The sequence below is a fragment of the Oreochromis niloticus genome, linkage group LG2, assembly GCF_001858045.2.
Source record: "Oreochromis niloticus isolate F11D_XX linkage group LG2, O_niloticus_UMD_NMBU, whole genome shotgun sequence".
NCBI classification, from domain to species: Eukaryota; Metazoa; Chordata; class Actinopteri; order Cichliformes; family Cichlidae; genus Oreochromis; species Oreochromis niloticus.
Genome location: NC_031966.2, coordinates 7,687,147 through 7,713,649, shown reverse-complemented (window position 1 = coordinate 7,713,649; position 26,503 = coordinate 7,687,147). Strand labels below are relative to the sequence as shown.

Below are 26,503 nucleotides of genomic sequence, written 5' to 3'. Positions count from 1 at the left end.
CAAAATACGCAAAATGAATTCACTGATCAGTTTGAAAATATCTTTAAAAATAATAAGTGCACCATTCATGAACTCACACGGTCACAGTTATATACAGCTCTTAAAAAAAGACCAGATTATTGAGTCTCGGTGGTCACATTGGATTCAATCAAACAACCGTTTTGATATGAACAGAAATTCAGAAACGAAACTACATGTTTTATAAATCGAGACACAAATACATAAGATTATGTGAGCTTTGTTCATTTAGTCAGCCATGACAGTTTGGGACAGGCTAATTGGATAAGCTAGCTTCCAATTTCATTTAAAAGTTTAATTCCTGTTAACGAGCAGTTTAAATAAAGTAATAATAATAAAGAAAACATAGTTTGGGCTATCTTGAGCCGAGGTTTGCACAGGCTCACGTTAACGTTTGCTAATTGTTCTGTCAGATAGACCGAGTTCGTTTTTGCACATTTTTGTCAGGCCTGGTTCTGCATGAATGCACACGTATGCACTGCACCCTCAGTCATTTAAATGATTACACTATTACTGGCAGCTTGTGAGTCTTTGGCTTTGAATTTTCTGTACAAAGAAATATTGAAGATTCATAGAGATGCACTTTTGCATCATTGTGCTAAATGTCCTCACCTGAGATGGTGTGGATAAAACAGGAATTTGGGAGAAGGCTGCTGCAGCTGTCCATGCTCTCATGGCTGCCTATTCTTTTGCACTCAGGGTGTTTGATTATTGTCACTCTGGTGTAGCCCATGTCTACAGCTCTGATCCAAATGCCCCTCCAAACATTTCTGCCTCTTTACATGCAGTGTTTCTGCAAGCATGCATGCTGATCCTCATTACTGATATCTCAGGTACCTGTGAATACAGTGACAGAAAGAGGCCTCACAGAGCCACAGCTCACTTGCATTGCAGTTGTCAGCTAGCCATGTGGACAGGTTGTTTACAGGTGTGACTCCGGAGCCCCTCCTACAGCACTGCTCGTGCCGTTATGTCTTTATAATTATCTAGAACTAATTCTGCGTATCTCTACATAAAGCTACTTTTGGCTGCTTCCTCACTGACAAAGGACCGCCACAGCGGAAAGCTCCACATGTTTGATGCCGGATGTCCTTCCTGATGCAACCCCAAAGGGATCTGATCTCCTGCTGGGAACAAACTGGGTATCTTTTGCTTTTTAAGCGAATGTGTAAACAACTGCACCATATGCACTTCTGCACAGAGTTCTTACTGTATATACTTTATAATAAACAGTCATAATAATCATGATAATCCTAATAAAAACATGCAAAATAACAAACATTTAAATTATAATCCAACTTATAATCACTTTTATTGTAAATGTGGTAGCTGAAGTTCATTGGATTGCTTTACTTTTACAACTACACAATTACCCGAGATTGCTCTGCTTGAGAATGGCCAAAGGTCCATTCAGGCTCAATATTAAGGCACTTATAATGCCATCAAAAGTGAATATAAAGGCTTATAAACAGAATTAGATACAGCTAACATCTCTGCAGTAAGTTCATTGTTGTTTGAGGTGAATAAACTCAGACGGCCGTCTGGAGGTCAACGCTGAAAAAAAAAAATCTCTTCTTGTTCAACCTGAATGCGCCTCAATAGTCTGCTACAGTCACAGTATTATGAACATTTAATTCAGTACACTGTGGGTGTGTGTTTATGTGACAAGGCATTAGTGACCTTCAAGTAATGAATCGGGCTGAATCAAGCTGTACAATAAACCTGGAGGAACGTATAGACCAACACGCACACGTGCACACACGCTTGCACACACACGTGCACACACATGCGCTGCAGCAGTTGGCTGCAGTGTGCTGTGATCTGGCATTCCTTCCATCCTGCGTGTGACTTCAGATTTTAACAGTAGTGAAGTGCGATATTTAATGTGTACACAAAAGACTGTATCCATGGCCAGAGGTGTTGCTGCACTTTTCAGGGATTACAGTCTCTAAGTAAGGTCTTCCTCATCTCTCTCTTTCTTTTTATTCTATTTTCTTGCTCGGTACATTTTTCATCTTTTCCTAGAGCTCCCCCTCTGGATTGTTAGCTCTTCTTCACCTCACGCACTCCTTTCTTTTCCTTGATCTTCCTGCTCTTTCCTCTCCATTCCTTCTTATTAATACATTCTCCTCCTTGAATTAAGGAGGAAGTCTCCCTGTTCCTCCTCTTGAATTCTGCCTCCTCGCCCTCCTCCCTCCCATCATGGCAGCATCTGTTCATAATGAAAGACACAGTTGGACATCGTTCTCGTTTAGCGCCTCCTCCACGCTACCTGCTCCAGAGGTTACCTCCCGCCGGGCGCGTTTGTTAGACATCATCAGCACTTCTCAGCAACCTTCCCTCCCTTCCTCCCTGCCACCTTCTCCTCCTCCAGATGTCATTGATCTAGAAGTGGGTCACAACAGCGCTGAATCAAAGCTAGGTTACACAAGGCTCCGAGGCAGATACTGTATGTAATTTTAGCATGGGTTAACATTTATGCGGGAGAATGTGAAATGCTACGAGTGTTGTTTGGAGCATAGAGACTGAAGCCTGAAGACCTGACAGGTGCTGAAAGGTGCAGAAGATCTTGGCCTTTAAGCTGCATGAGTCTATAAATAGGACTTTAATTTGGAATGTGTAGCTCTAAAACAGGCAGGTCAGGTTGGTCTTTTAGCTTAAAATGTAACTCCAACGTTCTTTATAATTTAATCCTAGATTGAAAAATTCATAATCGTACACTGAGCTCAGAATCAGTCAGTAAAAATATTATTAGAACTTATAAAAAATAGTTGATCTGTTTTAGGTCATTTAGTATTTCCCTGTTATGTTCTGTTCAAAGTGAATTTCAGTCTATGCAAAGGTATGAATCATGACCTGTAGAATTTTGTGGCAAAGTGTCTAAAATGACCCACAAAACACACAAAATATTTCTCTTCTGCAAGTAATAAAGCCTTAAGGACATTTTAAAATCATAATTAAAAATGTTCAAGTGATTAAAACATATTAATAAAAAATACATTTGCCTTGAGCTTGGATGTTCATTCTCAATCTTTGCATATTGGCCTTAAAATACTCTAAATTCACAGGTAGCCTTCTGTTTTGCAACCATCTGAACAAGAAGGTTGTGAAAGGCAATCAAAGCTAACAGGAAGCTGATCATTACTGAACCTTGTGTTTAAAAGATGAGCTTTTAAAGGACAGCTGCCATTTTTTAATCTTTTTATCAAAGTTATAAAAGTACAGAGTTTCAAAACTGGATGCTTGTGCAAAATTACACATTTGCCCAATAACAATGCAACATGCAACGTGTGCAGATGATCTTTAACGGAGTGGTTTGAAAAATCTGCCCCTGGAAAGTAACAGAAAGCCACTTGTCCTCACTTCATTTAAAGTGCCCTTTAGCAAAGCTCTTAAACTCAAACTACAGCAGAGGAGGTGCTCACTGGTCATCAGACTGTGGCTGTACTGGAGCCACAAAACTGGATGCGCCACATACACATCAGCCACCCTGACCTAGTATGTCTCCTTAACACTTTTGGAGTGGCCCTCCAATCAGAGAACCAAGGGGATTATGGGAAGGCAAAAAAAAATTAACCAGTGAGTAAGATGTCATTAAACATCAAAAAAATGATAGAAGAGCTGAAATTAGATTTTTTATTAAATGAGTATCCACTAGAAATTCAGCTTGGAAAACAACAAATTAAAATGAATTCAAAATATTGAGACTGGCGATAAAATACAATACAATATTCAGTTGAATTTCTCAAAGTGCTTTATACTGTGAAAAACACAAAGGTCGTCACAGTCAGGAGGAAGAACTCCCTTTAACAGAAACTTTCGCCTCGTTTTTTTTATCCTTATATTGCAGTTATCATTTCAGCATTAAAATTAGATAAGATGGGACGTTTCTCTCCATCTACTCACACGTTTCAGGTACAAGCAGAAGAAAACAGTTCATTATTTCATTCCACTAGAACTGAATAAGCTCTTTAAAGTAGACTATTTTCACAAAATCATTACGATTTACGAGGTTTGTTTGGCTAATGTTTGGGAAAAATGATGGAAGATCCATCCAAGTTGATATACCGTGCACACAATAAAGTAACGCACAGTTCCATTAGGGATAAATACCGCAGCGGGACGCGGATCGTGGGGCATCGTGGGGCTGTGTCACAGCCTCTAATCAGGCTGTTGAACCGCAAAGTGAAAGAGTTCGTCTTCTGAAATTTCTGTCCTCCACTTTGGTGCAGACTAAGCATGCAGCGCTTTATGAGTTTATAAAGTCAAGATAGTTGCCCTTGCTGCTTACTGTGGATAAACTGAGTTTCATTGGGCAAACAAACACCAAGGTTCTGTTCACAGAGAGAGGTTATGAAGCCTTAAGTCAATCCATCTGTTCAAAGAGCAAGTTAAAAACACAAAACTCTCTCGAGCATTTCAACACCAGCCTTCCTCTGAGAACAAAGCTTCAAACAGTCAAACATTCAAACCTCGACTAAAGGCTATTGAAAATATTCCAGAGAGGAGAGTGGTGGATTTTTGCTTTTGTTCTTTAACTTTGAGTTGTTAACCAGAAGGACAAAAAGGCCCGGCAATTGAAGCACTAAATAAAATTAGAAAGATTCCTGGCATGACTTGGAAAAATCCAACAGCAGAAAGTAGAAAGTCAAAGATCAGGTGTCGTAGTTATGAATATTATAAATATGTTATCTGGCCTTCCAGCAAATTGTGAGAAATGAATTTCTGAGAACGAGCACATGCCACTCACCAAACACCTCCGCAGTCCTCTTGTTTGCTTTACTCTGAAAAAGATACGGAACAATATCTGCATTCTGTCCTACCCTGCTCTAATAAAAGCTGTGAAAATGATAAATATGTGTTTATCCTTCAAGGACGACTTACAATTATATGTTTTTACCCAGAGCTACTTTATATGCAGTCAGTGCACGCAGGTGTTTGTTTCCTCTTTTCTTTGTTTTCTTTTCAACATGAAGACGCGGTTCCTGTGTTTCAGAGGAGGTCAGAGGTCACTGTGCAGCGAGAGCAGGCAGGAGGTCACTTTCACAAACACAAAGACCAAAACAAGTGGCGGATGACTCCATCGAGTGCTCCACACAGAGCCGTTTCTACCCCACAACTGTGGCAAATGTATGAACAACATCCAGTTTGATTAATCTACGAAATAATCCAAATGTAAAACCAGTTTAGCTTCTGAGGTTTAATCCCACTCAGTTTTTTTATTTGCATATGAAAAAGTGTCGGAAATAGCAAATGTGGAGAATTTTCTGCTTCCAGATGTTTTCAGTCTTTATGCTAAGCTAAGCTAATCCCTGCTAGCTCTAGCTTATAACACGCAAAAATCACCCTTGGCTAAAACTAGAAATTAATGACTTTATTACTGTAAATAAAACAGAAAACAATGATTTGCATGTCATTTAAACCCAAGGTTATTATATGAGCAACATCAATAAAAGCTGGGTAATCTTCCAGCATCTCTGTTAACAGCTGCTGAGCAGTTTGGGGTCTTCTTTGTAGTATTTTTATTTAAATAATACAGCAAATGTTATCAGTATTGACAGGTCTGAACTGCAGGTAGTAGTTTAGTAGCTGAGGTAGTACTACAAAGGCATGATGTTTAAAAAAAATCAAACATGTTTTAGGATCATAGAGCTTAAATAAGCAAAGCTTTCCTGAAGAAAATGTCATTGTCATCTGGATGTTGCTCCAAAGCCCGTTTATATCAGTCAGTATTAACGATGCCTTCACAAATCACCCGGTCACACCAGTATACATGCTGGGTTCAAACTGGCCACAAAGTCCCCCTTTTCTGTTTCGCCCAGAGGACACGAACCACAGTTTTCAGCACTGCTTCACTCAGACCGAGACTAGATCTTGTTTATATTTTTGCATATTTTTATATTATCATGCATTTGTGGATGCAGACGATGCGTTTCAAAAGCCGGTGCAATGATTTCCACTACAGAATCATGTCCATGTTGATTGCAGGAGATTGTTGGTATTTAAAAATCGCTGCAAAGTAAAAAAATATCACACATAAAGAAATGTGAGGAATCAAATAAAAGACATTCCAACAAGGACACTCACATCTGTTGAGGTAAGCTGACCAGCAAAATTCAAGGTGTCAGAATAGACTGTCAAATACAGACCCACTTTTAAGAAAATAATTTAAAAAACAAAGAGTTTTGATGGAGAGAAAAAAAACCCTGCAACCCTTGGGCAATATGTGGATAAACTTCCCCGTTCGCCACGCCACCGGCCGTTAGATTCGATCAGCTGATTCGCACTCTCAGTGATGAGTGTGGAGGCATCGGGGAGAACGGGGGCTTAATTAAACTCAACACTGATGATAAAGAGAAATAATGTCTGCAGTGCTGAGGGACTCACGATGGATGGATGGATGGATGGACATACCCAGTCTGGACATAAGAGGGGGACCTAACACATACTTTAATAAAAACAGGAAATGGAGTGACGTGAAATCTATGTTTTATCTGCAAGTGAGATTCGAAATACCTTTAAGAAATCTACAAGTGTACGACCGAGTTATCAAACCATATTTCTGGTGTTTAATCGTGACTGAAGAAGTAGAACCTTCTTCAAACTTCAACCTGTGAAATATGCCGTGTATTATTTAGCACACATTATATAATATGGACACATTATATAATAATGATACAAAAGAGCTCATTGGTCACAAGGCTAGGCATACTGAAGCACTATTTGATGTCATCGTCATCATTTCTTCCTGGAAAAATTCTGAGCATGATCCTATTATATGAGCAGGTTAACAATGGAAATCACATCAAAGGCAAATCTACCCACAAAACCGAGCTGTGAATATGAATTACCGAGTGTTTTCGCAGTCTGTTTTCTGGCGTCCCCGAGGCTCTCTCAGGACTTCAGATGGTGAGGGAACTGACATAAAGACCCCTTTTAACACAGCCTCAACACAGGCAGAGGAGCTCTCTGCATTAGCCTGCGCATTCTCCAGCCAGTGAGTCTCCAGCAGCAGCAGCAGCAGGAGCACACAATGGAGAATATAAAAAGGCGGAAAGGCACGTACCTGCATGAAAAGCACCGTATAGAAGCATAAAGGAGAAATTTCAGTGGTAAGTAAAGTGGCAGTGTGGCTCGACACCCCTCTCTGTCTGTCAGGCCTGTGATAATGCAATGGTCGCTATCCAGCAGTGTGCTCTATTCACAGCTCCAGGCTTCCTTTTCATACTGTCCACAAAAGAATAAACACACTGCACATGTGGGGTCTGCTGACTGTTTGAGTGGCCTGTCCTTTTTAAACTGTCCTTTTGTCCTGCACTCGACGTGCCGCACTCCTGCAGTTCGACTGGTAGTTCACTAAATGGTTCAATTTGCAAGAAATGCTGCCAGCAACGTGCAGAGACTTAAACCGCCAGAGGTTTAATTTCCAAAATATAGAAAGTAAAGAAGAGGAGACCAGCTAAATCGGCGCAAACATGCGAAGGTTCAAACAAACCTTAAAACGTAATGATGCAGACAAGTAAACTTTTACCCGCTTAGTGGGAAACACAATACGTGAACACAAAGTCCCAAACCTGACAGATTTCACTTTTTAAGACAAATAAATATTTACTTTGAACAGACGTGTCTCCAAATGGAGACTTAACCTGCAAGGTTTTGGAGCATGACGCAACACAGTTACCTGTTCATGTGCAGACAACCATCCGATTGAATGTTTTTCAGCAGAGCAACATTCTCACAGGAACAGATTTTCATCTTCATATTTCTTTAACATTCCCACTAATATTTCCATATTATGCCCCTATTTGGACTTTTTTGAGAACTGGGCCAGTTATCCGCGTCGCTTTAAATTTAACTTCAGCGATGAGCTCTGACTGACTCATCAGATATTCGCCGTCTGTCAGCCTTGAGCCTTTCTCGGTGTCGTCTGCAGCCTGTCTGCCCATAGTACCTCATCGGTTAGCATTAGCTTATTGCATTGCATTGGATAACACTGTCAGTAGTCAGCTGTATTGCAGTCTTTATTAGGTTCTGGCATACTTGTTGTGCTGTTTTACGTAGCTCATCCGTTGAATTTATGTGTTTTTTTATGTGCTGCTGTTAAACAGATTTACTGTGGAACAGGCTGAGGAGAGCGTCTCAAATGTGACAGCAGAGAAAAAAACTGCTCAGACTGACAGAGAGACTCCATTTTGGAGAATTAAATCAGTTAAATGGCTGTGGGAGAGCGGAGAGGGAAGCTGGATGTGTCCACCGGGCTGAAGAGCTCTCAGGAAAACGCCTCAGTTTCTCCTGCCAAGGCTGAATCTTTTATCTTTCTTTTCGCTTTATTGGTGCAGCTCTGACCCGTCGCTCCCTCTTTCTCATTTTTCAAAGTCGATTTTCTCTCTTAAGTGTTCTGCTTTCTCTCGCTTCTCCACTTTCTCTTCTCCGTTCTTTTTTTTTCCCTTTGGTCAAATCACTTTTAGCTCTTCTGCTCCCACTTCGACTTATAGCTTCTTTTTTCTCAAACACTTGATGGCAGACAGACAGACAGACACTCAGCCAGTCAGAGTGAGATGAGACAAAGCTGGACATGGTTTAGGGGACACTTTCAGATGCCCCGCTGTAAAGGCAGAAGCCATTTCTTGAGCCTATTAGTAGAGTTTTAACATATGATAAGAAGTATTGAACTCATTATAGCACATGCCTGCAGGGTGGGTGCAGCCATGAGAGAGTGCATCAAAGAGCCTGACGACCAAAGGGGGGGACTGAAAAGAAAAGAAAATTCAAGACCAATCAAACGTTACTAGTAATGTAGTCGCATAGCTTCATGTTTTAACCCTATGTGGTTACTACAGTTCTGCACATCAGGCTTGCTTTTGGAAATCTTGTTGTCCATTCCTCACACATCCTCTCACTCCACAGGACTGTTAAACAATGTGGTTTAAAAGCCCACTGCCCTCTCACCCAGACATCTCCATACCTCCACAGGTCTGCCTTCCCACTCCTCATCCTCTTCACCGCTGCCCTCAATTCCTCCTTAATAATCCTGTGCATCCATCCTGATTCACTCACTGTCCTCCATCCATCCTCTCTCTCATTTTCTTCATTCACCAGCCCTTTAAAATAATTCTTCCATGTTCTCAGCACACTCTCTTTCCACATCTATCCTTAATCACTCTGATTTGCTGCACATCCTTTTCTCTGTCTAAACAATCAGTCCAAGTGTCCAGCCTCTCACTATGAGCCTTTTTCTTTTGCTTTTGACATCTGCCTCTAGCCTCCCAGTACTCTTGTCTACGTTTGTTATTTCTCTTTCATTATGAGCTGTTATATTAAGAAATATTCTTCTTTTCAAATAAATTATGTTTAATGCACATAAAAAACTTGAGATGATGATTGGTTATCAGACTCGCAATCGGTTTATGTTCCTCTCTCACAGCGAGAGGTATTTTTTCTCCTTTCCAGAGATTCAGTACTTCTCATAGAAAATGAATGAATGGAAGATCCCACATTCTTTGTGTTTCTATATTTTTGACATTTCTAACTTTTTGAGAGCTGCCAGACTATTGTGCAAAAAGTTTCAGACAGCAAAGTATGACTAACTTTTATTCATCATTGAACTTCTCTTAAGTTCAGTAAATTGAACAGCAGTTCCCATCTCTGCATCTTCTGTTTCTTTATGTAATTCTAGTTTGCAGACCAGACAATAGGAGTAGTAAATTAGGACTCGTGAAAGGAAGGAGGAACGTTTGGGGCTCAATATGAAGCCAATGTGGGAATGCTGGTAAATGCAGTGAATTGGCCACTAGAGCAGGGGTCCCCAACCTCCGGGCCATGGACCGGTACCGGTCCGTGGGTCGTTTGGTACCGAGCCGCGAGTGTTTTGGTTCGGGTGTGAAATTTATGGTTTTCATGGTAAATATTTATTGTTTTTATCGTTAACTCAGTTTCTCTGTGTCTTTTCTCATATGTTATGAATAAATTATCCTTTTTTTGGTGTCGGTACTGGTTTTATTTTGTTGTATTTATCCGCGACACCTTAAAGGCCGGTCCGTGAAAATATTGTCGGACATAAACCGGTCGTTGGCACAAAAGAGATTGGGGACCGCGGCACTAGAGGACAGTTTGCCAATCCACCTTCTCCTCGAATATGATCAAAATTCACATTCCAGACACTAATAAATGGCATCGCAGTGGCTATATTTAGTGTTTATATTTGGTCTGCAGGCTGAAGCTGTTTCTGTGTGACTCATAGATGACATAAAAGATGAATGTAGCTACCACGGCATCACCCATGGTTTCCAGTCCCATTTTGAAGCCTATTTCTGTATAATGATTTGTTGACCCTATACCATTAGCCAATGAGCATGCCAAACAGACTTAATTTTTTTATGAACCAAAATAAGTGACTTAGTCCATAAACTCAACAGAAAAGTGTTTCCCAAAGACTTCTGCAGGACAGGAAATCTTTTCTTGTTTTTTGGAAGCTCTGTCCATGTTTTCCACTGTCTATGCTCTGGAAGTTCATTTGTGCTTGCTGTTGTGCTGCAGAATCATTTTTGACCAATCAGATGGCTTCCTGGTTTCAGACTCTTAAGTGTCCAAAATGTTGGAAGGACAGAAAATGCAGTGAGATGTGAAGACGTGCAGCCATATCCTTGGTCCGAAGTTCCCAAGAGTCGGTACATGTACTCACTGTCATAAATACCACTGCTACAGCTCTTCTCTTTCATGGCCAGCCTTCTTGTGAAATTAGCAAGAACGGGAAACAGGAAGTGAACTACATCTTCTCATGTGTGACCACAAATACAATATTACAATACACCTTCACCCTCCCCCGACTCCCCCCTTCAATTCCTTCCCCAGAAACACACACACACGAATATACAAAGCCAGCTCTTCGTTTACTGTGTGTGGATGTGCACTGAAGCTGAGCTGCAAAGTGGAGTCAGACAATGAGCCGAGCTGTGACCTCACTGATGCCTTTCACTAACAGACAACACAGTCTGGGGGCGGGACCGACTGTGACCCTGCGGCGGCGGTACGGCTCGTACCTTGCTTTGTTAGTCTCGCTTTACTCTTTTTTTTACTTCCCGATTCCCTCACAGACCGCCGCCGTCTAGGCAGCTGCTTTCTCCGTCTGATCTCCTCGAGCTTTTTGAGTTCAACCGTCTCGCGCTCCAGTTTTGAAAGAAAGAAAAGGGAAACAGAAAAAATCTTTTTATGTGAAAAAAAAAGGAAGATGAAACTTTTGGAGGGCTGCCTTTGCAGAGGTCACCACGGCAACCCCTGCCAGCCCAGTCCTTTTAACGTGAACGCCTCCTCTTCAGTGGCTCTGTTATCTAAAGCGTGTAGAGGCCAGAAGAAATCCTGCTCTGTGTGTGCGCTCAGCGGTTAGCGTGATGACTCATGCTTCACATCGAACACTTGAGCATCCTGTGAAACGGTGATTGAGTCAGAGCATAATGGCTCCAATGTTATTGATTAATTGAGTTCACGCAGGTGAAGCAGCATCAGAAATATTTGGTTATGATGTCAGACAACAGGTTAAAGAAGGTAACTTTATTGATTGTATCTCTAACAGAGGTCACACTGAAAGACTGGATTTACCCGAGAATACTGCAGAACATTCTGCTGTGAAAATATATTCGTATGAAATGACTTCATGGCATTATGGGATTACTGTTCAGCATTCAGAGTCAAGGCATTATCATCCAGTGTGAGGGTTTATTCAGGGTCAGTGTCAAGGTGGTTGATGCACGTGTCGTATCTTATTCTTGCAGTCAGTGATGGCATTTTTACATTAAGTTTTTTGATTCTAAACTCTCAAATAGTGCATGAATATCAATCTAAATGTAAGTACTTAGTAATGAAATGTGTCTGTGGAAGAATATTGTGATATTTAAGGGACAAAATTGTAGTGTACCAAACACTCACATGGGGTGGCACTGGGAGGAGCTAATCTGCAAGGAATGACTTTGATGCCTCTCTGAACCACAGCAAAAGTTTAACAGTGAGGGACAGAATACCTTTGCATTTGTGAAGACACTTCAGTTTATTCCTGGGGTTCATTGTTTGTACATGTGGGTGAAAGCAGGGTTATTTTTGTAACTTATATAGTATGTAAGTGTGGTATAAGGCCTTAATTTGAATTTTATCCAAAAGCCAAACGTGTGCATTTGAAAAAAAAAAAACCAAAAAAAAAACCACACATCTTCTGCCGGAGGTTTCTTCCTGTTAAAAGGGAGTTTTTCCTTCCCACTGTCGCCAAAGTGCTTGCTCATAGGAGGTCATGTGATTGTTGGGTTTTTCTCTGTATGTATTATTGTAGGATCTACCTTACAATATAAAGCACCTTGAGACAACTGTTGTTGTGATTTGGTGCTGTATAAATAAAATTTAGCTGAATTGAAAGTAAAAAATTACTACATTCAAAACTGTAGGTATTAAACATCAAACCACAAACAATATTTATCATTTAACTCATGTCAAATGATGTGTTTAAATCCATCCATCCTGTTTTACATTACTCTGGTCAATTACTCTGTTTACTTTACTTTGTTCCTTTTGTTTATTCTCCTTGCATTGCTCTGTCTATACATTGCTGTGCTAATATGGCACAAAGCACTTTAACATTCCATTTGCACAATGTACATTTGCAGTGTTTTAATTTAAATTTACTTTTTGTTTATGATGCTTTGCACAGTCACGGAGCAGTTCAGGACACATTTCACTGTGTGTACTTGCATACAATCCTCTTCAGGGTTGTGGGAGAAAATGGAGTTTATTTCAGAAGATCAATGAACTTGCACTAAAACTTCCAGGTGCACTTCAAATGTCACAGTTTTCACGGTGCAGTAGATGAATCCGTGAACTATGTCTTGTCATACCTAAAACTGCCACCGCTGTCACCTTATTGTCCGGTAGTTATCTACAGGATGCAAATTTGTCGAACTTACAGCAGCCTGGCTGCCAGTGCATTCGCTTAAATCCTAAAATGATGTGTTCTATTATGATTGTAGGCTCACAAATGTCACTGGAACGCAGCTTCCCTGCAAAGTAGTGTGCAAACAAGCACATGAAAAGAAAAGCTAGATGACTTTTGTTTTAATGCTTCCTTGAAAAGATTACACAGGGAGTAACACCCCAGAAAAAGAGCTTTTGAAAAAGAAATCCAATATTTATTTGTTATTATTATTATTAATATTATTTATTGATTGACTGATTTTTACAAACTGTTTATACACAGTGCATCTCGTCTCCACCAGGAGTCACTTATCTGTGTGTGTGTGTGTTTATGGAAGACTTTTTCTGTGCTTTAATGAGCTCTGCATGGACATTAAGTAGGGGCTCTGAGCGCAAAAGAAGCGTCCAAACAAACTCAGCAGTTGGTCGAATGAGCCCACAATTAGGTCAGGCACAGAGGAGAAAATAGCTGCTGTATCAATGCTGAATGCGAGAGAGTTGAACCACTTCATCCACACACACAAGTAAACACAATGAGAGAAGCAGAAAACAGAATAATATGGCGGCTTCAGATGCTCTAATGACAGTGATGAATAGCAGAGGTTGCAGCTACCACAGACGCGGAAAAAGCTCTTTTCTTTCTTCCCTCGATAGATTTTCACTGCAGGAAGGCACGAGTAATCGCACACGTGTGCACACACACATCATTAAAGTCATCCAAAATGCAGATGCGAAGGTACAGGTGGAGAATAAAGCCACATCAGTCTGTGACACGATGCAAACCCGGAGGTCACATGATCAATCAGTTGTTCACCGCGGGGATCTGATTGGTTCTGATGAAGACAAAGCAACTCAGACTGGACCAATCGCTGCCAGAACAAACTGCAAATAGGAAATTGACTTCCTGTCAGAAAGGTGAGATATCTGAACGAAACAATTCACAAACTCACACACACACACACACAAACAGAGACACACATACTGCGCCAAACAGGACTCTGAACGTGTACATGCACACACACATCTTTAGATGTTTATATTTGTAGACACACACACACACACACACACACACACTGCTGTATTTCCTTGTGTATTTCTTTGGTGAGACATGACTTCCTTTACTTGAGGAATGTCACCACATACACACATATATATATCAAATACAACAACAAAAAAAATCACACAGCAACACAGCTCACTGCTATGGTTTTGTTCAGTGTCAACTGTACAAAGAGGGATCTAACAGCATATACAACTACATATCCCATGATCCATATTACTGTCAGCAAAACTCATTAGACCACTGTATCAATCCACCACTGAAAATAGTTCCAAACAAAGTCATTCTTCCTGTGTGTAGTCATCAGCCCACAGCCCACTGAAACCACCAGTTTGAAACACAACTCACTCACCACATTTTCAACTGTGTACTCTTCCCCAAAATTAAATTCAAAATGAAAGGTCGCCTTCGAGGGAGCGAAGAGGAGCTCCAGTGTGACCTGCAGATAGTGACAATAGTAGCAGCTCTGGAAGAACCACAGCACTGCTCGAGGGGACAACCATGAACAGGAAACCGGCCCCGTTTACATCAGCTATGGTTTGGATTTTTGTGGGTAGGGTTCCCGAACTTTTCCAGTACAACATAAATGATATATATTTACAGCCACTGTGATGCTACATTATAGAGGTTTCTATGTCTCTTTTTCCAAATAACTTAACAATCACACACACCTCCAGTGCTTCTTCCTAACACAGATATAACTGTGTCCTTCTAGGCAAACACCGACAGCTGTCAGTGCAAACCAAAGTTTACAGAACACGGGACGAGCTGACTACAGAGAGAAAGAGCTGAAGCACATCTGGCAGGACAGCTGTGGTGGAATGCCCGGCTCTCCCTTCTCTCTCTGGAGACAGCGGTGGTGTGAAAGAGGCGGATGTCAGTGTGGTTCGACCACACGCGGCAGCTAACGAGCTTAACGAGCCTCGACTATGAAGGAACCAAATAAAAACGTGGACAGTGGCACGCAGAAGGAAGCAGGGAGGTAGGAAGAGAAGCTTGGGAAGGGGACGAAAATAGGAAAAGAAATGAAATATGAGGAGGAAAATAAATAAAGAACAAGATGAAAGGTAAGGAGAGAAGGAAAGGACAGAGGAGGCAACTAAAGGAAAAGAGAGGGAAGGTTGTCGAGTTTTGACTTTGCCGTCCTCTGGGGGAGGAAACACTGTTCTGCTGCAGGGGAGGTGACCACAACATCAGGGACAAACGCCTTGTGTGTGTTTGTGTGCATGTGTGTGTGTGCGTGCATGTATGCAACTGTGTGTGCAAGGCCCTGGGCTCTGTCCTTGCCTCCCACCCTGACCTCTGACCTTTGACCTCCAGTCCTTAGTGATGCTGCAGCCTGCCAGCAGCATGACGGATGTTCCTGCAGCTAACCAGTACTGACATTAGAGAGACTGTGTGTGTGTGCGCAGACAGGCGTGTTGAATATAAATATACAGACTACAGCGGCAGATATCACAGTTTAAAGATACTCCCACACTAGAGCAACCTGCTCACAAACAGACGAACCCAAACACAATTACTTTTTAAAAATCACTCTCATGAGATGAGTTCAGTTTCACCAAAATGTTTTCACGTGACAGTGCCCACTAGTGGCAATAGTTATGATGGGGGGGAAAAGAGAAAGTCAGGAAACTACAGAGTCATTAAGTCGGTCAGAGTTCATTGATATTCACCTTTTTTCAACTCCCCGTATTAGTTTTGTGTGTTTGTGTCTAATTTTTATAGCACTGGCAGATCTGTAAAGGGCGGCTTATTTTTCTCCAGTTATAGTAGGTGCCGTACATCCTGCCACCTCTACAGACGGGCACAAATGTTTTGGCAGTGGTAAAACTATAGCTTCAGTAATTTTCCTGAAAAAATTATGAAACGCTTGGGACTGTTATTCACTATATTATAGAAATGTAAAAACAAGAATCCAAAGTGCATGAAAAACAAACTTTGTGCCAGGAGTGTACAGTACAGGTTCCTTAAGAGGCAAACCACTCGTCGTTCATACAGGTGACAACCAAGAATAGCTCTTACATAACACGTAGACAGCGATCTTAAACTACAGCGAGGCTTCATGAGAGGAGACAGTATTCAGATGCGGGACGAGACTGCAGCGATGAACAGATGAGTCAGATCAGCTGATGTGGATAAGATGCACAGACACGCAGGTGCCATATGTTCAGACGCTTGTCACTGCAAATGAACTCCAACAGAGGTCCTGGTTGTGTATTTATGAGTGTGTGTGTGTGTGGGGGGGGGCATCCAAATCTCTAACAGATGGTCTTATCCAGGGTGAGACCAGCGCCTCCTGCTGCGAGAGGAGAGACCAACTCTGGGCTCAAACCCTGGAGAGGCCCCCCCTTTGATTCCCTCTCCTTCCAAGTCTTTGTCCTCTTCTAGTCTACTCATTCTGCCATTTTCTCCTCCTTTTCCAAATAATCAAATTTACAGCATCTTTTCCAGGTTCTGCTGCTTTTGTACTTCACTCCTCTTCTACTTCTCCTCCCTCTTCTCTTCCTGGTTTGTTACATTCCACTCTTTTGACACCTATCTTTCTCCTTTACCATCACATCCATCTTTATTCCTTCCACCTCTCTCTCATATATAATCACTCTCCATCTCTTCCTCATTTTCCCTTATTCCTGTTCCTCATCATGATAATTAGCCGGCTTTTTCTCTTTCTGGATGGCTCAATGACTCGTCTTCCATCTTTTCTTCCTCTTGCTGCTTCTTTCCTTTCCTTCATTCTTCCACTTCTATCTCATTTCACCTCTTTGATTTTCCTCTTCCTGTCTCCTTGCTTTCCTCCTCTGCCTTCTCTTGCTTTTCATCCATTTCGTGCTGCTCCTCCATCATCATTATCCCAGTCTTTTCAAGCCTTTTCTTCATTTCAATATGTCTTCTTATCTTTCTCACCTTCTCCCCCTCCTCCTCACACCCTCTTCCTTTCAAACATCTCATTCTCAGGCTTCTCGTCCTGCTTCTCATTTTCTCCTGCCTTTGCCCTTCCCCTTTGTCTTCCTCCACTGGGACCTGCTGTCCTACCTGAAGCTCTCTGCTGGATCTGGGGATTTTCTGCAGCCGAGGCCATGAAAGAGGCGGCCTTCGGCTGGAAGCTCACCGAGCGCGCTTGGAATCAACAAACGCTGCTCGGTTGTTGAGGTGTTGAAAATGTTAACATGCTGTGGCTGCAGTCTCACTGCTTGAGTCCTCGTGTTGGTCAGGAGTTCAGAACAGGACGGCAACTCTGCCGGGACTCCTCCTGCGTGCATCAGTCCAGAACACCGAGCAGCTGCATCGGGTAGAGCGGTATACCTGTGATACAGCTGCAGACGACATGTGCTGGGTGTCCAAACACTTTTGCAGGCCTGAGCACTGCAGCAGCTGCTGAGTGTTATCATCGATTTTTGTTCTTTTTTATGTTCTAAAGTTTTCTCCTTGTTTGCTAAACTTTGGTTTATGGAAGGATCTGAGCATGCTCAGAGCATGCAGGATCTACTGGAGGTAGCACCCACTATTTTTATGCCTGCACAGCAGACTGAGGCACCAACATCATTCTAGAGTCTTTTCCTATTGCAGCCTATCTACTTTCTCTGAATAAGAACAGTCATTGATCGAAACAATCAATGCAGCACCAGCAGGTGAAATTTAATAGAAGTGTAATCACTAGAAAAACATTAACTGTATCAACAACAGCTCCTAATGTTAGCTTTAGAAAAGAGAGAAAATGACGCAAATTGACAGCCGCTTACAGTCCATCCTCTGGGTCTGTGGGTGACCCAGGAAATAAAATGTAACTTTAACTCATCAAAGCAAAACATACAACTCAACTGTGTGTTTGACATCCACCGCACACAGCCTGAAACAGAAGCAGAAAATAAAAGACAAAAAGCAGAGACGATGTTGCATTACAAACCACTGGACGGCTATTTCATCACTTCACAGATCCTGTCAGACGTGCATGTGCAAACAGAGCCAGGCTACCTCCAAGCTGGTCAGAGTGGTTATTGCCCCAATTTATGCACGCACAAAATGAATAAAAAAATTAATTATTACATGTAGCACGCACAAAGCAACATGAAAAAATAGCTATAATCATAATCCTGGAGAAATTTAACTGATGATGTTTTTGTTTGTTTTGTTTTGTCTTCCTTAAAAAAGGCTGAAAAATATGGAAGAAACTTGTGTTCTGGGGTCTGGATCTCCTTGACGGAGATCACAGCGCTGCTCTGGTCTGTCCCGGTTACTGTCTACCTGCTCTCCCACCCCATCCGCATTAATGAAAGACATGTGGTGGAGGCATAATACTATTGTCTGTCAAATCTGCTTATGGAAAGGGGGAAGTGGCGGGGATCTGCCTGTTGTTGTGTGGGTGGATGGGCAGATCATCTGCCTCGGATGATGACTTAATCCAATCACGGCGAGCGGATCACAGGAAGCGGATTCACCGTAAACTGCCGGCCAACCGGCCTCACAGAGCGAACCTGAATCAGTCAGCGTGTCTGTCTGTCAGAGCTCCCCGCTGCGGCTAATTCAACAGGACGCCTCATCAGCGGCGCTCATTGTGCTTATTTATGGACGACTGTGATGATGACGGACCGATTCAAAAGCATTTCACACTTTAGCAAATGTCCATTAAAGGACAATCACAGCATTGCAGCTTCCATTTAGTACACTTCCCTTCGCTTTAATGTTATTTCTGACAGTCCCCACATGCCAAGAGTGTGATTAAGGATATTTTTAAATCTATTTAGCTAAATCTCACAGGCTCATTCAGCCAAAGCAGAGGAAACAACTGGATCGTTCTACTTCAGCCAGCAGAGCAACGAAAAACAAAGTCTGATTTCTTGTTTTTACTATCAAGATGTTTTTGTTCTGTCAGCCTAGCTTGCAATTAAACCTGCACTAAAAGGTCTGTTTTAATCTCCAGATCCTTCATCGCTCACTTTTTATTATCGCTGATTGTTTCAGCTCTATGGAAATCAGAATCATCGTAGCAAATCTGCCACGTGCGATCAACTTATTGTAGCATTTTACAGCCTTTGGATACAGACAGTACATTCAGCTGGTTGGGTGTGAAATACAGATATTTTTGTGGAAATGATGTAACATGATGCGTCACCTTTGACCTCCCAGCCTCTATTAGCTTGGTTAACGGTGGACCTCACAGTGCAAATCCACAACTGGTAAATCATTAAAAGAAAAGACGGAGAAAAGAAGCTGAATGTACACAGGGAAAAATAGACAGGCGTCAAGGCCGTCTGAGCAGCTCTGAAGTGAAAGCAGAAATCAATACAACACAGAAACATTTCTGAATCCAATATCCTACTGCCTCACTGAGCAGGAGGAGGAGGGCGATGAAGGGGAAGCGGAAGAGGAGCACAAGAAAAATGAAGGAGGAGGAGGATTCTATCAAACAGCAGCTGATGAAAATGAATACGCGATGGTGGTAAAGCTTCCTCGTGATATTTATCTGTTGTGTAATATTCCCATCGCACTTCATCCTGGGGAGCTCGAGGCTACCTCACCTCAAACTGGACACGGTGTGAAGTTTACCTGGACAGGCCCTGCAGAAAAGCAGTCTACATCTTTCTTACAGGCAATTTTAGAGTTGATGTAGGGACTTTTTTGGCCTGTTATTAATTTATCGGAATATTTTGCTACTGTAGTTTATTACTTTTTCACTGGTAAACCAATTAGCAAATGTGAAAAGTTCCAATTTGTGACATGGCAAAGCATACTTCTTCTTTTTTAATTCTCTATAAGGAATATTCAAGATTCCAAATTGGTAAATTAACCAAGAGCCAAAAAGAGAGTTTGGCCAATAAGCAGAGAGGTTTTATGATTGATAAAACTGATGAGCATCTGTTTTATGAAATGAAAGCAGTTCCATCCCTCTGTGGATACACAGGAAGGGAGAAAAAGGACAATATTGTCATTTAAAAATGACATCAGGCTTCCCAGTGTCAGGAGTCTATTCTTTTCCCGTCCTATTCATTTTCTTTCCGTGTTTCTTCTCGTGCAGCAGGCCGTAAGCTGCTTGTAGCACAAATCACATTTTAATTAGCTCGATCCCGACTAACGACCTCCTTCTCCAGGATTACCTGCCAGCGTCCGTCTAATCCTTCTGTCCGCTGTCTCTTCTCCCCTCATTCAAACCTTTTTCTTCCTCCTCCTCTCTGACCTCCTCCCTCTGTCTCAGTTTAATTCTTCATCCTTTTCCTCATCTGTATCAAACAGAGGGGTTTTTTCTCATCCCGTCAAAGATGCAACGTTTACATTCTGCACAAATCAGACGTTTTTACTGTTTTCACACTCCACATATTTCATCTCTCCATTGTGCGTTTTCATATCGTACGCAGTTTTCCTTCCATTTGCTTGGCTGCTGGTTTTGTCACATTCTAATAAAGCAGCTGTGCATTTTTCCCCATTTCAATTTCGCCTACTTTTCCATCCATATATTTCAGCATAATGTATCAAGCTGAAATTGTCGGCTGCTATGAGTTTCCTGCTCTCATCTGTTTTATTCTTATTCATGTTCTGTGGTCGCTTTCTGTTCGGGAACTCGTTACGAGTTTTGTTAGGCGGCAACTTTTCTAGATTTGATGAGAAGTGATGCAGAGAATCTTTCAACAGCTGCTGTAGAGTAACAGAGCGAGAAAGGAAGCGGGCATCATTTTATATCTGTAAAATATGATATATTTCAAAGATATGTAAAAATATACATGTTCAGTACTCTGTAAGACGTACGAGGTTTGATAAAGTCATGTGGGTATCAGGTTATGGTCAAACAAAGTCAATCTGGAGACAACAGTGGGTCTGACAGTGTTACTGAGGAATGAATGTTCCCAATAAAAAGACAAAATATTTGTTGATGTTGACACCGAGGGGAGGTCGGCGCTTTGCGTCCGGCTCCTCCTCCTCCTCCTGCTGTGTTGTAGGCAGGATGGGAGAAAACCTTATTAACTTTGGAAGGATCCTTATGTTAATACCTTCCAAATAAGTGGATTAGCAGGAGGGTCAGCATAGATTAGCCATCGGTTTTTGTTCAGTCCTGATGTCTCTCCTTCTTGAAACCCCATAATCTGAGCAAAATCCTGCAAAATAAAGGCTCGGAGCCAAATGGGGCCCAGACGTCACTGCGCTGTTGACTTCCTGGATGGCGAAGGGGGCAGACCTGACAGAAAAGCCCTCTCTTATGTTTGTCACAGATCTTGTCCAATTACCTTCATCGCTTTTCTTCGTGGTGACCTCCCTCTGCTCTTTGTCTGCTCTCATCTCCTTCCCTCCCTCACAATAAAACAGGAACATCAAAGCTTGTGTTGCTGTGACAACAGGCCCACATGAACCCCATCCAGACCTCCTTTCCCGCTGCCCTCTGTTCACACTGGCTTCCCTAATTGGCTGGATCAGCCAGTGGACTCTGATCCCCTTTCGGCAGCAGCACAGAGCGGTGACTTGGCAGATGAATATGAATTAAGGCCCTTGTACGTCCCCTCTTTCATGGCTGCTCTGCTTCATCTCAGGGTCGAGCCGCCATGATGTGAGGTGGGATGGACGGTGCAATTTCATGATGATGAACCCAAGTGTGGGGCAGACAGAGGTTCGGGTCACATTGTGGGGTCAAACGGCTCCTTGTGACATCAGAGAAACGACCAGAACAGAAAGAATCGCTTGATTTGAATCTTGCACAGAATGTTCTGAGCAGACAGATCTTGTATTCATTTTGTGAACCAGGGAAGTGCAAGTGGTTAGTCACTTATGTATCTTTTCTAAAAAAAAACCTACTTTGCTGTGCTGAATAACAGATGCGTCGTGGCACTTCAAAGTCACCTTTTGAACAATTCATTTTAGTTTTAACCCTGTGCAAGCAGGAAAGCTGCTTATCTTTGCAAGTTCTCAGTCATCCAGGCCACGGTAGTCTTAAGTGCTTAAATTGAAGGCATCGGGGTTGGGGTGACGGTTCTTCAAAGCCCCTCACATGAGAGGTGAAACATCTTCATGAACATAAGACGTCCAGCTGCCTTCAACGTAACATTCAAGAAAGCTTCTTGAAAAAAAGCAACAAAAAGTGGCTCACCTTTGGTCTTGTATTTTCTAGGCCATGTATGGTTGTGTACATATACATGTATACATGTACACACAGTCTGTTTGATATTTAATGTTTGCTGCAAGCAGAGTTTCCTTTGAAGAGCCAATTAGGTTCTAGAGAAGTGAAATAATGAAGCTCTAGCTGCACTTGCATGCTTGCTCTTGTTCTATGGTGCATAAGCATTTCATTGTGTACATAAAATTTACATCACACTGCTTAAGATCTGAGAACATGTACTGTTACATTTCTAAGAATGATCACTAACAGCCTTTCACAGAAACATCCCATTGTTATCTGATTGATGATGTTTTGCTGGCTGAAATGATGACTATTGTTAGGATTCAGAGATTCTTTCATTGCTATCATATAACCTGCCTTAACATGCAGCAGATATTATCTGTAGCTAGCAAGTGCAACATAACTACTCCTGACTCTTTAGTGTTTCTTGCACACTCATTTTAAAACAAGTCTGAAGCCAACAACAGCTTTTGACATCTACCACGTCCAGTAGGAGGGAAGATATGGATCTGTTGTTGTTCAATGTTGCTGTTCCTTGGTTAATTTCTTATGTTTCGTCTTGTTTGTGAGATAATCTGCAGCAATGAACCTTTTCATGTGTTGTAACATATTTTCAGGGCTCATCTCAAACCACCTGCAAATTTGGAAAATGGCCTCTTGTGTCTACATTGGATCTCTTTGTGGAAGTAGGCCTTTGCTAGTCCTTGGTGTTTCTTTAGAACAGGGGTCTCAAACTCCAGGCCTTGAGAGCCAGTGTCGTGCAGGTTTTAGATCTCACCCTGGGTCAACACACCTGAATCAAATGATTAGTTCATTACCAGGCCTCTGGAGAACTTCAAGACATGTTGAGGAGGTAATTTAGCCATTTAAATCAGCTGTGTTGGATCAAGGACACATCTAAAACCTGCAGGACACCGGCCCTCGAGGCCTGGAGTTCGAGACCCCTGCTTTAGAACATTGCCTGCTGTGCCTTATATTCTAGATGAATTAAATGTACAGCTCCTATGTGATAAATAACACTGGTGAAACATATAAGGCCTCAGTCACAGTAGTGTAAAAATCAGACAGCGACCTCCATATGACCAAGAAAACACGGTAGTTGTGCTGAATTGTTTTTTCTGTCTGCTAGTAGTTACAGCAACCAGCTGGTCACCCAGAGGTTGAGCAATGCAGGGATGGAGGCATGCTGTCCCCTTTGTTTCCATTTCATCAGACTTTCTATGTGAAAATGATTCAGCTCTGAAAATTGTTTTACAGCCTCATGGACTGCAATCCAGAACTACGAGTTCTGTGAATGATGGTCATGTTAGGGATGATCTTTTCATCCACCAGTGTGGCTGCTCCTCTCTATCGGCCCATCACGGCAGGTGCACCATCAGCTGTGTGTGCAACATTTGCTATGAGACATCCTCATAGCAAGGCTTTCTAACTCGAACTGAGACAGCAATTGCAGTGAATAACACTAAGTCAGTTTCACAGCAGAAAAACTCAGAGATGAGCACATTTACGCATCTTTATCAATGCATGGATGGTTTGTGATATGACAGTATAATGTGTTGTGTTCTTCTACACAGTGTAAATGTCAGCTATTACACATGGGTTTCAGATGCATGTGGAGGAACAGTTTACAATAAAGCAACTCTCTGAGGAAATCCTGCGCTCCACCTGAGCCTCAGTTCTCAGGACCCAACGTACTTCCAGCAGGAATTATCTTTATGTCATAAACATATTGATTCTTCTTCAGCCTTCTCTCATTTATTTAAACTACCATGATTTTGTCAGACATGCGTAACACCTGCGCACTAAGTTATAAATGAGAAATTTTCTTCATTTAGATCTGGTCCAATATGTGTTTGAGAGAATCGTGTCTGATGTGTGGATCCTGTGCAGTCAGCCAGTGGCGGCGCTGCCCCTGGCTCCGATACAGCACCACACATCTGATGTAGACACAAACAGATTTGCATCATATTTGCAACAGAGAACAACAGATTTGAGAATTATCAATGCATTATCACAAAAAGGTTGAATGCAATTACACACTTCACCCAGTCCAAACTTGACAGCCAACTGATTCCATCTTATTTCCGTTTTATTGCCACGTTGATGCACCAAAGTCAAGTTTGAAGGCAGCAGCTGACTGAAAGGTCTCAGACCTCATCTCCATCTTTGAAGCGACCATTTCAAAAACAAAGAAATCATTTTTTCTTTGCCTAACATATAGCATGTATGAGACACCGGCATGCTAGGTGTCAAGGCTGAATCTGAAACAGCATGACAGTCAAAAAAAAGAAAAAAGACATCTACTACACACTGTCTGTGATGTCTACTGCACACTGTACATCACTGTTTGTGATGCAGTACTTATTGTTTTGAAAATCTCCAGTGAAGAAGAGAAGCATATAACTATAATTTACAGTAGAGCTTCACAATTACTGCCACACAGCAGTAGCACTTTCACAGCGGTGAGGATAACAAAGGTTGGTGTTTATTTGGAAGAATATAACTGACATGTAAATCTGCCAGCAGGGAAGATTCCTCTCCAGCTGTCCTATATCTGACTGGGGAGAAAACAAATGTGCAGGTTTAAACTTTAGCTTTAGGTCAGGAAAACTGTGAGAAATTGGCAGACTAATCAGCAGATGTGCAATAAATACTCGGTTGATAAATGTAAAAGAGCAAAGAATTATACGGAATAGACTGTGTGAGTTTAAATGTTTCTCCAAACCACAGGGCTTAAATGTTTTACATGATGCTGTCTGGGACTGTTTACATCAAGATTCATATCCGGGCTCAGGTTTCTGGACTACCCAGAGAAGCTTCCTACAAGAGAAGACTAATTGGTTAGCGAGACATGTCGACCTAAAGGGTTTTTAATGTTCCAAAGGTGGCTCTCTTTTAAATTTACTCTGGTAACTTATGCCAAACAGCTCTAACATAATCTGAACAGGTTATGTTCAGAGTTTGGTTTTAAATTTGGCTAGAAGCAATACACCTCACCTTGGAGAACATATGTTACAGGTATTTGCATGCAATCAGGGTTGGGGGGGATGCTCGAGTTTGCCCAGCTATCAGGGTACACCTTGGACAGGTTGGGTCCATCACAGGTCTAGAGTGGCTGAGAAAGTAAGAAATCGGGACACCACTGGCTGCAGATGATAAAAACCTTAATATAGACTCATGTGCATATGACTGCACACTTACAAAGACCTTTGAGTTACATGCTGTCCTGCTTCTAACAGTTTTAGCTGGGGGTGCGTGGTCAAGGCAAAAGCGCACATATTAATCACAGTCCACAATCGCAATCACAATTCTCCCAAAAGATTTAGCTCAACTCGAGAGCGCATGATTAATCGTGTATTTTTTGCTTGATGCAAATCCTGTCACATTAAACCTGATGCTCTAAGTTTAACATCTAAACTCTTCGGATCCTGTTTTTCACTCTAATTTTATTTGGAAATTCTGACCAGAAGATTTGAGTCATTCATTTGATTTCATTATCCTCACTATGGAGCAGTCAGTTACAATCACTTTTCTTAGTTGGTGTGAAGTGGGGAATTTTTAACACACAGTGCTACACCTGTAACTGACTTGGCGGAGCATGCACCCCATGGCCTGAAAGCTGAACTTCTTCCTGCAGCCGCTTGTGTTTGAGTCCACTGCAGGGCATTTGCTCCATATCGTTCTCCCCTCCTTCTCCAGCTTCCTGTCTACTTTTCTCTATCACTGTCAAAGTGCTCTACAAATGAAATTATTAGTCTTTCTTCCTTCTAATTCATTTTCATTTCATTCATTCTCTGAATCACTGCCCACATCACATCTTCCAGGGATTCAGATATGTCTGGTTTTGTGTTCATTTACAGGAAAATAACAGAGCTTTGCAGGTGGGATTAAGAAACATCTTCATTTGGAAGAGCCACAGACTCAATGACCTGTACTTGTTGTGTGACTGGACTTTGAAAAATAACTTTTGTCTTTGTCAGGAGTTTATTTTTAATAAGACATTCTTCAGGCTGAATAAAGACACTGAGACAGTTAGAATATAATAACAGCGACGTGCACGGGTGAGAACTCTGGCGAGACACACCCTGACTGCAGCAGACAGTTCTTTATTTATAGGTTACATCGCGTATGCAAACACATCACATTTTCTTTAAGCAAGTTCCTCTAAACCAACGGTTGCGGGTGGGTGTGAGTCAGATGTGTGTATGGCTGTGCACTTTTGAACTCTTGTGGTTTAGGTGTTGCATTTGTTTTCTGCTTAGATAGTTTGTGTTGCAGGGTTCACTGTCAGTTCACATGGCAGTGAAATGGGGAAGTACAGCAAATTTTGTGAAATATATAAACACTTTACAATATGCTTGAAAATTAAAGAT

The 26,503-nt window shown here is 41.8% G+C and overlaps 1 protein-coding gene across 5 annotated transcripts in view; it reads right to left on the bottom strand.

Annotated features, from left to right (window-relative positions):
• Nucleotides 1-26,503, bottom strand: part of LOC100700286 (protocadherin-1) — a 208,122-nt gene that overhangs the window by 56,257 nt on the left and 125,362 nt on the right. The gene's annotated exons all lie outside the window — the stretch shown is intronic.